We start from the raw sequence: 12,161 nt of genomic DNA, 5'->3' as shown, positions 1-12,161 counted from the left end.
ATTTAAATTAATTAATTGCTTTTTGATTGCTAAAAAATTATAAGCCCGCTCTGCAACACTAGCAGGTTCACCCGCAGACAAACCAGATAAACGTGACAGAAGTTGACGGAAGTTGAACCTCGGTTCGTCCCATGTCACCGTCACCGCGCACAAAACGTGATGTATATGAGAATGTTCTCATTAAGTTAGTCACAAAACATTCTCATGTGGTCACCAGAGAACCACATGGCAACGTCCTTATTATGTCCTCTTTGTAATGTTGCCATGTGACCATAAAATAACCATTATGGAACGTCACCCTAAAGTCATATAAGGAACGTTATAATATGACCAACTTAGAACCATATGAGAACGTTTTGATTACATCCTCTTTGTAACGATGTTATGTGACCATAAGATTGCCATTACGGAACGTCCCCCTAAAGTCATATAAGGAATGTTATAATATGACCAACTTAGAACCAAATGAGAACGTTTTGATTACATCCTCTTTGTAACGATGTTATGTGACCATAAGATTGCCATTACGGAACGTCCCCCTAAAGTCATATAAGGAATGTTATAATATGACCAACTTAGAACCAAATGAGAACACTCTGATTATGTCCTCTTTGCAACGTTGTTGTGTGACCATAATATAACCAATATGGAATGTTCCACTAAAGTCACATAAAGAATGTCATTGTATGACCTACTTAGACCCATATGAGAACGTTTTGATTACATCCTCTTTGCAACGTTGATATGTGACCATAAGATTACCATTACGGAATGTCTCCCTAAAGTCATATAAGGAACATTATAATATGACCAGCTTAGAACATATGAGAACGTTTTGATTACATCCTCTTTGTAATGTTGTTATGTGACCATAAGATTACCATTACGGAACATCCCCCTAAAGTCCTTTAAGGAACGTTATAATATAACCAACTTAGAACCATATGAGGACGCTCTGATTATGTCCTCTTTGTAACATTGTTGTGTGACCATAATATAACCAATATGGAATGTGACCCTAAAGTCCTATAAGGGAGGTTATTTTTATGACCAACTTAGACCCATATTAGAATGTTCTCATTAAGTCACAAAACGTTCTCATATGGTCAACAGAGAACCATGTGGGAACGTACTTATTATGTCCTTTGTAATGTTGCTATGTGACCATAAAATAACCAATATGGAATGTTCTTCTAAAGTCACATAAAGAACGTCATTGTATGACCAACTTAGACCCATATGAGAACGTTTTGATTACATCTTCTTTTTTCATCTTTTTTACATCCTCTTTGTAACGTTGTTGTGTGACCATAAAATTACCATTACAGAACCCCCTAAAGTCCTATAAGGAACGTTATAATAGAACCAAGACCCAAATGAGAACGTTTTGATTACGTCCTCTTTGTAACGTTGTTATTTGACCATAAGATTACCATTACGGAACGTCCCCCTAAACTCATTTAAGGAACGTTTCACTGCACCTGAAACTGCAGCACCAAAAGAGGACGTTTCAGGAACGTCCCAAATGTTCTGTAAAGGTTTGGAATGTTCGTCACCTTTAGATAACTTTTAGGAAATGTTACCTATGGTCACGGGAACGTCACCTTCTACCTGGGAACTCACTTCTGTGTTTTTTGGCCTACAGAGTGACGTCGAGAAACTTCGTTTCCTCAAAAATAAAATGAAATATGTTATAAAACACCACTCTGACTCTTTTCATTAAAAAAAAAAAAACATAGACATTTGGCTTGGCTATGTGGTTCAGGCAATGCGTACATTGATTATCTTCACTGCATATATTAAATAACAAAATGAACATGATCTTTTTTGTTTTCATTTTAAAAATATGAAACATCATTGATTTTTATTGACATTTAACAAACAGAGACAGGGTTCATTTTATTTTATTGTTCATATAGTGAAGATAATGTAATATATATATATATATATATATATATATATATATATATATATATACGTATGTTTGTCTCTGTCCTCTGTCCTCTGTAAGTCAAACAATTCAAACATAAGCTTTCTAATAGGCTACAAAGTTAAATAGCCTAAATATATAAAATTATGAAACTTCGTGCCCTCAGCCAAAACGATTTTTTTGCCATGGAACAAACTATAGTTTAATAAGACCAAAGATATACTTTTACACAAGACGAATTATACATCAAGTTTATCCACTAGACGAGAGATCAGAGCCATGGCAAACGTCAGAAGCACTAGCCGAGGAAAAGCTGTTCGCTGGGCGCCAGTGAAGGCTTGGATGATAATCAGATGACGTTTTCGGAGTTGTGACAGATACATTTTTCAAATAGGCGCTATCTTTATAAATAAACCAAACACTCTTAAAATTACATTTCATGACACAATAATAGTAGTATTTTGATATTACGCGTATTTTCTGAGATACCTGGCTGTCTCAAGTCCGCACAAGTCACCTCTCGTTGCATCCTCGGTAAATGGGGCGGCTCAAGAACACATCCGGAGATTTAAACTGGCTGAACTTCTGAACTGGCTGAACTTCAGCCAGCTCCTTGTTTCCTATCTGCCATTATTGGCCAAACTGATTAATTCAGGTGTGCCTGACCTCAGTAGTCATGGCAACAATAATCAGACACACCTGGATTAATCAGTTTGTCCAATAATGATAGGAAACAAGGAGCTGGCTGAAGTTCAGGAAGTAACGTTAGTGCAGCTGTGCATAAAGCCAATTGGAATAGTATAGTGACTGATGACGTTTCACAAGTCCACAACAACACAAGTACAGACAAGAACGTATCCACAAGTTTCCTACGCCCCATGAGGCCTTGCGTCAAAAGTGGGCGCGACTTCCGGTTCGAAGTAAACAAAGCGCGACTTGACATGCTTGACACTCGTTCATTCAACAGTTGACAGTCATTCAAGTTATAGCGATCCAAACTAGCTAACGATGTGGGAACACAACCTCAACGAAATTCAAAAGGGTGAAATAACAGTACCTTTACCCTCTAAACCTTAATAATTGATTATTAATAATCAATACTCATCAAGGCATGGTCACAGACAGTTGTGCGAGCTGACAAACAATTAAAATAAAGAATTCACACTTAGTCATTGTGCTTTGTAGTTTATTAAAAATTATAAATGAATGTGCTACTTGAATACATTAACTGGCACATTTGATATTCTGTCAACACAGGCTTTGATCCTGAGTTTAGGTGTAACGAACAATCACATGCTGATAGAGTTTATAGAATATTAAGAATTTATACAAATGTACACAGGAAGATTCGTCGTCTTTTGGGAGGTGATGGAAACTACAGTCGTTGGCAGGACGGGCTCTGGCAGGATCACTCTGATTTCGTTTTCAGCTTATGTTCAAAACAATCACGTTTAAGCCACTGAATAAGTTTAGTCCTGTTATACATACAACCGCGAACAGCACATGTTGTCCCTGAGCTCCGTAACGACATCTTTCATAAAGATTTGCGTCTTTAAATAGTAAAATAATTTTCCAAAAAACAGCTAGCCTCTTCGCTAACTAACACACAAAATTCCATTGCTACTTCCGCCGCCTCACCGGAAGTTTCACCCGTATATAAAGGCTAGATGTGTTACGGCGGAGTTTCCATCGTCATCACCATGACATCGATCTTGTCACAGACAAGCTGATGTAAGATGAGTGGTCAGCACGAACACAAATACTCTTATCTCGTTGAAATCTTGACGGATTTACAAACGGTTTGGTTTCTTACAAACGTTATTAACGTGGCTATAATTATCTGGATGATTATTTATTAATACACTTTTTATTCATAAGTATGCAGTGTCTTAACTACATCTCTGACGTTTATAACAAAACAAACCGTTTGAAAATCGGTAGAAAATTGAGCAAGTTATGGTCATTTAAATAGTACATGTACCATTAACACAATGTTACGAGTGAGCGATCTGCCTGTGACAAGATGGCCGCCAGGTGCAGACGTCGACCTCCATTGGCCAGCAGCGTGGACGACATAGACATATACACTAGACCTCACCTTGGCTACGGCAGTTCATTGGAACGAATGCGTCAATAGAGCCGCCATCTTGAAACAGGGGAGCCCCTCCACTTTAATGCATCAGACACAGGTCTAACGGAAATAAAATCACCATAAATCCTCATGAATGCGATTTTTCTTGTTTTTTTGGTTTGTTCCAACGGTCAGACATGTATTTATCATTGATTCCAGAAAGAAATTTTTTATATATTTTTTAACATTCTTCCTAGTTCAGATTTCATCCGTGAACATCATACGCTGCACAAAAGTCCGCCACCATCAATGAATTCGAAGTAATGGCAGAGATAGCAGCGTTACCTAGCTACTTCCTATGACAAGACCCCTGTTCCAAGATGGCGGCGGTTTTGACGCATGCTTAGAACCCCAAGGTGAGGTCTAGTGTTTATGTCTATGCGTGGACGACATATCTAGCCAGATATCTTTGGTTTCACCCACTTTATTTTTTACAGGAGCCCCTCGGAAACTTGTGGATATTGAGAAAAGGCTTCAGATCTCTCCAAGTAAATCTGCAGGCTGCAGCCAGGTGCTTATCGATCTATGCTTCAGATACTGTTCTTACTACGCCAACTACAATACCCAGCGTGCCCCTCGTTCACTGCACCAAATGTTGCGTGCTCCATCTGGCGGAGAAGTTGGTTTTTTATAGCTCGAGCATATTCAGTTGGTAGCAGCGACCAGAGGCGCTCTTCGGCGTCAGGGAACAGGTGAGTTGGTGAATATTTATCTTTTTTTTTGGTCTAGGAGATTATTGTCATTGCAGTGATTCCGTTTAATTTATTGTATCACATTATTTATTGTCGTCATTGGGTAAAAGTAAACACTGTACTTGCCCGCACTTTTATCAACGGATGTTGTTTTCGTATTGCGCGCGAGAGTGAATGAGCTGCTGTTTAAAACGGTGATCGCTGTCTGGTTGATGAGCTTTCTCATCGGTTCTTTAGTATGATAAGGATAGCGATTAAAGCTCACGTTATATTGCGTTTATTTTATATTAATTCCGCTTGATGTCTTCTCTGGATAGCGACACATTCAGTGGTGAGATACTGCAGTAGTTCTACAATGAGAGCTGTGTGAACTAGAGACATAAGACTCAAATCACTATGGATATGCATTGCATATGGATTTGACATGTCATATGTCAATTATTTGAAAGCGTTTTTTGACGATTCTGCATATTTATGAAGTGAACGGAATAGTGACGTTGTCAGTGTTAAAGTGTTGTCAGTGTTAAGAATTCATTGCCAAATTAATATCTGTCTTTGTCTGTGTGTGTCAGTGTCTGTAATTTTATTGATTTCGAAAAATTGTCTCGCAAATTGTCAACTCAAAACTTTCGACTTTTTGTGGTATAGCCTAACGTTACTTGTGAAATGTAACATGCAGTTTCTTGATGTTGTCCTATGTGAGTAATGTCATGAACAAATATATTACCCCTTCAAATGGTCGGAAATGGGAACAGATAATTTAGGTTTAGAATTTATACGATTTACAGTAGCTAGCCTGTAGTTGTGGTTTTAAGCACATCTAGTCTTCTCAAAATGTGTTCTTTAATCTTGGTTAGAGTGTATTGTGCAGCTGTGGCAAACTTTCTTGTTTTTATGTGGGCGTCTGTGAGAAGTTGCTGTTTGAATTTTAATACATTCCCAAAGGCTTGTTAAGTGCTCAAACACGTTATGATATGACCACAAAGCTGTTTTTTATGACTACTAACTGAGCAGTTGAAAACATCAAGGAGACTGAAAATCATCATTAGCAAAGTCACCTTTTTAGTGCTTTTTAAAACACAGATTTTCAAAGCGGCTTTACAGAGATAACAGAAAAATAATGTTGTAATAATAATATTGTTATTCAATATGGGGGGGGGGGGGGGGGTGATTATGATTCAGGCAGCATTATCCACCTTGTTCTGCGCCCGTTCTATTTCCCAGGATTCATAGCGGGTTCAACTGACTGGACGGTTTTCTACTTCCTGCTGTCCTTTTTCACTAATTGTATCTTAATTTCAATCAATGTTTCATCAACCAATTGCCAGGTTTTAATAAATAACAAGTATATAGTAAACAACAGATGATCATGATTGAGGCGACAGCTCTATGGGCGACAGGACTTTGGTCTCATGAATGAAACTCGGCTTAAGATCACATTTTATGAATGTTTTTTTTCGATTCAGTTTAGTGATGTGGGGATGACACAATCTAAAACACACGGCAAAAAAGCATAGACCAGATTCAAACCGGAAGTTGACAACCGGCATCGTCGTCATGGCAGCGCACATTGTTTAGTGCAGAAAACGGTGGATAGGTCAGAAATCAGTTTGGACCGGAACACAGTTCATCTGGTTGAAGATCAGAGTCATCACGCCCATATGGTGATGAGTTTGTTGAGGATAAGTGCATATGGCTGTCATGTCGATGAGGCCTTGAAGGCCTTCACAGGGGAGAGTCTAGTTGACACAAGCTCTGCTGGCACTTCAGGGATGCGTCGTGATCGTGTCTAGGTGCAAGTCCACCATCTGATCTGGAGACGGCCCTGGTCTGGCTCATTACATTTAACCTCAGAAGAAACAGAAAGACTAAAATTAGCGAGCGTAGATATCATTCTTTTTATGATGTAGCGAGTACATCAGGTGTTATAGGAAGTGTTCCCGGTTCTGGCTGACCCAATCATTAAGGAATTGTAAAGCACCTGGTTCATCATGGTGTCACGTGTTCACCTTGGCATAATTTAATACTGTTGGTTACTTTACTTTATACCCTATATTGATTAGTTTTGTATTGTTCCTTATGGTTGGAAGTTATAGTGCAAACTTATAAGCAAAAGGATATTTTACCCATTTGGAGCACAGCTATTTCTTTTAGTATAGTAGAACTTATAGCCTAATGCAAAATGTAGCCGTAACAATATAAAAGTCCATAATTTTCAAGAGACCGTGTCACAGAGTGAATCAGCTTTCATAACTACAGCTTTGCATACAACCTTAGAATTAAACTGAACTACAAATGCACTCTCCGAAATGTTTAGAGAAGACTTCTATTGCATCTTCAAACCAATCAGGTCAATCAGTCCTGGCGATAGTCAGTCCTCCGGTGTTTCCCAACTGAAAACAAGTAATTTTCATTCGAAAGCTTTCATACTTCAGCTTTCACCAAACCAAGTAAAACTTCCCTAAATTACCCAGTGCATAGCTATTTGTAGGTAATTACAGCCTCAAGTTTTTTTTTTCCGGGTAAACCATCGAAGAAAATAGCAAGTGTGTCTCTGGCACAGCTAAGCTCTCTAGAACACACTGCCCTAGATAGAGCACTCTGCATCTTTACAAGTCTACTGCAGCAGTCTAATTAAAATAAAACCCCTGCTCAAATTATGTTGAAATGTCTTTTGCTTTTTATAATGTATACTAGAGTGTTTTTTTAGAGAATGCAGCATTTTGTGAGCAATACCTTAAACCTTTCAGAAATATCTTTAAACCTTTAATCCATGTGTAATATAGGTGTTTTAAATAGTCAGACCTTGACTGGTATTTAAAGTATATAAAAAACAATTAAGTATATCTTTGATAATTTAGGAAAGCATTGACATTATACAGCAGCAGCCCAGTTTCTTGGTCACATCATCCTTGTGGCTCTAACCAAAGCAAACACTACAAATGAAAAGAAAGTGCCTATAGTCTTTGGCCTCTGGAAAAATGGATGCTCCGATCGAACGACCACAGATTGGTATCGGCTGACTTGCTCGGTAGTCACTAAATTTGAGATTTCTCACAAACCAATCGCATTGGGAGGAGTATGTCCGAATTCATAGTATTCAGAAAAAAGTTAGGTGAAAAGCTGCATAAATGGAGAGGAATAATGAATGAGGGTAGACTAACTGACGTTGGTAGGTCACACAGGACTTGAATTTTTGCTAGGGATGGGCATTTTTCAGAAATATTGCATTCGAATATTCATGCTCATAAAAATCGAATATTCAAATATTTGTTTATTTAGTTTAATTTTTTTTTTACATTTTGTCACCATTTATGAACAGGTTTATGATAAGGCAATATAAACAAGAAGCTTATAATTTATGTTACAGTTTTCTTTTAGTTGAAAACATCAAACAGTAGGCCTATGTAAACCGGTGTAAACCTATATGTATGTTATAAAAATATAAAAAAACGAAAGCATTAATAAAAGCATGCTCAAGCAGCGTGAATGGAAAAAAAAGCCTGATAAAGCAGATTGCACCAGGTATCGTACAGAACTTAGGCTACACACAATCGAGTCAGAATATGATTATACAGTAGTGTTTATATTGTTTGACGTTTATGTTGAGAAAAACAACAATATCCACATGCAGCAGGGGTGCAGCCAGCCATTTATGCTCGAGTGAGAAAAGACGCTGCGCTGACAGATGCAGAGACACAAAGATGTTTCTAGCACTTTGCGTTTTCTGTTCTTAGACCATTCTCCCTCGAAGAAACTTAAAGTATGTCTCCAAATCATTTTGCTATAAGATTAGTTATCATCTCGGATCATGGGGGGTCCAGCTGCGCTTACCTGGAGTCGTGATGCAGTGATGGTCAGCCTGTCCTCATTAGACTTCGGATTTCATGTGATTTTCTCATTGTGGTGATGATATTTTCAGTTCTGAAACTTACAGGATATTCTTATAATATGATTACCTCTCAGATGTCAAAAGCTCAAGGAAAATTTGATTTCTCAGTTCATCATCCCTTTAAATTTCAATATTGACCAAAATAGTCATGATTATGATTTTTGCTAGCCTGGATGCCAGCCCGAACCCCACCCAGAAAATTTTTTTGGTCAGGAAGTTCTCGATCCATTGAGGAGTAATTATGATCAGTTCAGAAATCGTCAGACCAATCAAATTGCCAGGGCGGGCTTTATACGATGATTGACAGATGGATCTGCAGTTGTAATCATCACGTTATCAAAGAGCACTTGGGTTTAACTGGTTTCCCTCAAAGATGACTACAGCTGGAGAATTGAGATCCGCTATCGCATCTGTAAATCAACAGGTCATTAATTTTAAAAGACGAACAGAGAACTGCAATCAAGGCATTTGTTGATCGGAAAGATGCGTTTGCCTAGCCTGGCTGCGCCCTCCTACGCACTTCCGCTCAATTTCATTTTACTTCAGTAACTACGTCTGGGATCGCTCCATAGACCTTATTCAGAGCAGCGCCATGACAGGTATGAACGTGAGGCTGTGAGGGATAGACTTACCGTGTTTCCAATGGCATCCGTTGTAAAAAGCTGAATAAAGCGGCTAGATTACTTACAATTTTCCACAGCTTACATTGTCAGGAGTTTTTTGTTAACTGACATTTCTTGCAAAGATATTTTTCCAGTGTTTCATGAGCAGAACAATCCGAAAACACATTTAATAACAGTACAGCCCATTGAAGAGATGCAAGTCTATCCCTCACAGCCTCGCTTTCATTCTCATTAAAAGATGAGAAAGATGGCGCTGCCGTGAATAAGGCGTATATCCTTAGGTTTCCAGAAATCAATTTTTTGTAGGACCAATCAGCGAATAGAGGGAGTGGCTGAGAAAGATGACGTTGATGTAAGCGCGTCAGTTTGAGTTCAGTAATGGCAGCGGAGAAAGACGCGAGAAAAGCTATTCGGTCCGTTGTTGGAAAAGAAACTGCCGAATATACAGAATTTAAAGCCGGATTGTTATCGTCTAACCTCTTGTTGCACAACTGAGGACCAAGTGAAGAAGGCAGAAAGTTTGGAAGTTTGTGCTGGGCAGCTCTTACACGATGACCGTGACATTTTGGACGGACGGTTTAGCCTGGTGTTCGCGGTGTTCGGAAGCCCCGAGTCCTGGCTGCTAAACTATGGTTGAAGATCCGCTCAGGAGTCATGTCAGTCGCTCATTCCCAACTGTATATTTACTGATTCTTGTGATGAATAGAACATTTTGAGCCCCTTTGTGCACTCGTGCAGGAGGTTGGTGTGTCAGTTTTACATGTTGTAAATCATACAAATTGGTTGTGATTTAAAAAAAATAATTGTCATAAATAAAAATGTACAAACACATACTTTGAAGACCATAATTAAGGTAATTAAGAAACAATAAGACGTAATATGAAAAATTGTTGTTTATTACACATCTGCAGATAGAGACAAGACTGATCATTCACTGTAGCTGCTACAGCATTTGCGGCAGATCAGAAAACAACCACAGCGGCGTATTTGTAATGATTAGACACAGCTTCCACCGTTGAATGAATATATCACTGTCCTTCGTGTCAAATATACATTTCAAATTAATAATTGTTCCTAGATTAACAAAACCTGCGGCGCTCGTTGACTGAAATCCTATTGTAAACATAATCCTCTGATCATTCGGACTTGTTGTTTCCAGCCATTTTGGCGCATGACATACCTCACTCACGACACCCCGTTAGCGATTGGCTATGGCAGATCATGAGTGACTTTGGGCAGATCCAATAGATTGGTCGCACTAACGTAGGACCAAATAAAAGAAGCAACACTCATTATTTTACTACTTCCAATGTGTGCGCAATTGAGTTCTGTTGACAACTATGCATAGCTCCACATAGGTCACTTACTGCAATGCTCTAATTAGTTGTAGATCTATCCAATGAGTGCAGAGTTGTTGTTTTTTTTTTTCCTTGTTCAGTTAAGACATGGCTCATAATCCCTATGGAGCAGTATCAGACTCACATTCTGATTAGAATATGAGTATGGCGAAGTCAGGCTAGATTTTTGCCGTAATCAAGCAACATAATGTAGCCTGTGTGGTTGCATGAGTGTGAGTGTGTTTAAAATAAAGGCCAATTACATTACATTTGCTTACACAACAGATCAGCTTCACACATCCCACTGCAACACCACACCACACCAGTCACAGCTCAGGTCTAATCAATGAGACTATTAGAAGAGAACTGATTCAGTGCACTGCAGTTATTTTAGGGATGCTCAGCATGTCTCTGCAATGTCAATTCTGAGCTGGAAAAGAGTGGTGACTGAAGTCTTTTAATGAGATTCTTCATGAATGTGAATCTTACCTAAATAATAAAAAAGGAAGTCAGCCAAAAAAGTAAACTATGCCAAATAATTATACCATACCCATATACCACAGACACGGTTTGAGCACATGAACGCATCAATGGCCTATCAGAGGTGTTTAAATGAGTCAAAGAGTTTTGTTTAGTATGGGCTCACTGAAAGAGTACTAGGGTTGCAAAATTTGGGGAAAAATCAAATTGTGATTTTTGTAGTTAGGGCCCAAGCCCTGAAAGGGCGAAGGCCCTATTGTTTTCCTAACGATTATTATTATTATTATTATTTATACGACTATTCGGGCACTTTTGGGGCCCTTAACATGCTCAAAAACTCTTGAAACTTTGCACACGGGTCAGAACCCGCGGCCATCAGGGCCGGGCTGAAGATGGTACCCGGGCGTGGCAGGGGGGCTAGACAGCGCCCCCTGGAACGGGGTCCGAACACTTGGTCCATAAATCAAACACGCTTGCATGTAATAATATGAAACTCGGTACACATGTTGATCTCATCGTTTCATCTATATCTCGTGCTTTTACTTTTTACCCCAGCCCAACAGGAAGTCGGCTATTTAGGGTTGTTCGTAAAACACTCGCAATGGAATTTTTAATACTCCTCCTAGAGCTTTGATCCAAATTCGACGAAACTCGGTCAGCGTGAAGTCAAGACATTGAGGATGAAAGTTTGCGAGGGGATTTTTGATATCTCGAACGGTTTGGCCGTGGCGAGGAAACAAATTAATGGCGAGAAACGTGAAACAGGAAGTGTATCATAACTTCAGCACACATCAACCGATCTTGATGAAACTTCAGCAGTGTGTTCGCTGTAAGAGGACGATCACATGGATGTGACTATTGTGAGTCAAAGTTATAGCGCCACCAACTGGCAGCAGGAAGTGTGTCACTTTCAAAATGCTTTGATATCACCCTTTCATTTTTACCCGATTTGCTTCAAACTTCATATGTATAATGTAAACATACGGCAGATGTAGACCTGTGAATGGATTCTTGATATCTTTGAAACTGTTGCCGTGGCGACGCATCAAACTTTACCCTTCTTTTAGGATGCTTTT

At 39.0% G+C, this 12,161-nt stretch overlaps 1 protein-coding gene across 3 annotated transcripts in view; it reads left to right on the top strand.

The window, feature by feature from the left end:
* Positions 1 to 4,507: 4,507 nt before the first annotated feature.
* Positions 4,508 to 12,161, top strand: part of specc1 (sperm antigen with calponin homology and coiled-coil domains 1) — a 269,017-nt gene continuing 261,363 nt past the window's right edge. The window contains exon 1 of one of the 3 annotated variants that reach the window (XM_089129997.1): positions 4,508 to 4,753. The gene's annotated coding sequence lies outside the window, so the exon portion shown is untranslated. Of the gene's footprint in view, positions 4,754 to 5,061; positions 5,085 to 12,161 lie in introns of those variants that run through there. The other 2 variants (XM_089130000.1, XM_089129999.1) reach the window with 2 other exon arrangements.

This window comes from Pimephales promelas, chromosome 4 (genome assembly GCF_988280905.1).
Source record: "Pimephales promelas chromosome 4, fPimPro1.hap1.1, whole genome shotgun sequence".
Classification (NCBI taxonomy): domain Eukaryota; kingdom Metazoa; phylum Chordata; class Actinopteri; order Cypriniformes; family Leuciscidae; genus Pimephales; species Pimephales promelas.
This window is presented reverse-complemented; position numbering and strand designations above follow the sequence as displayed.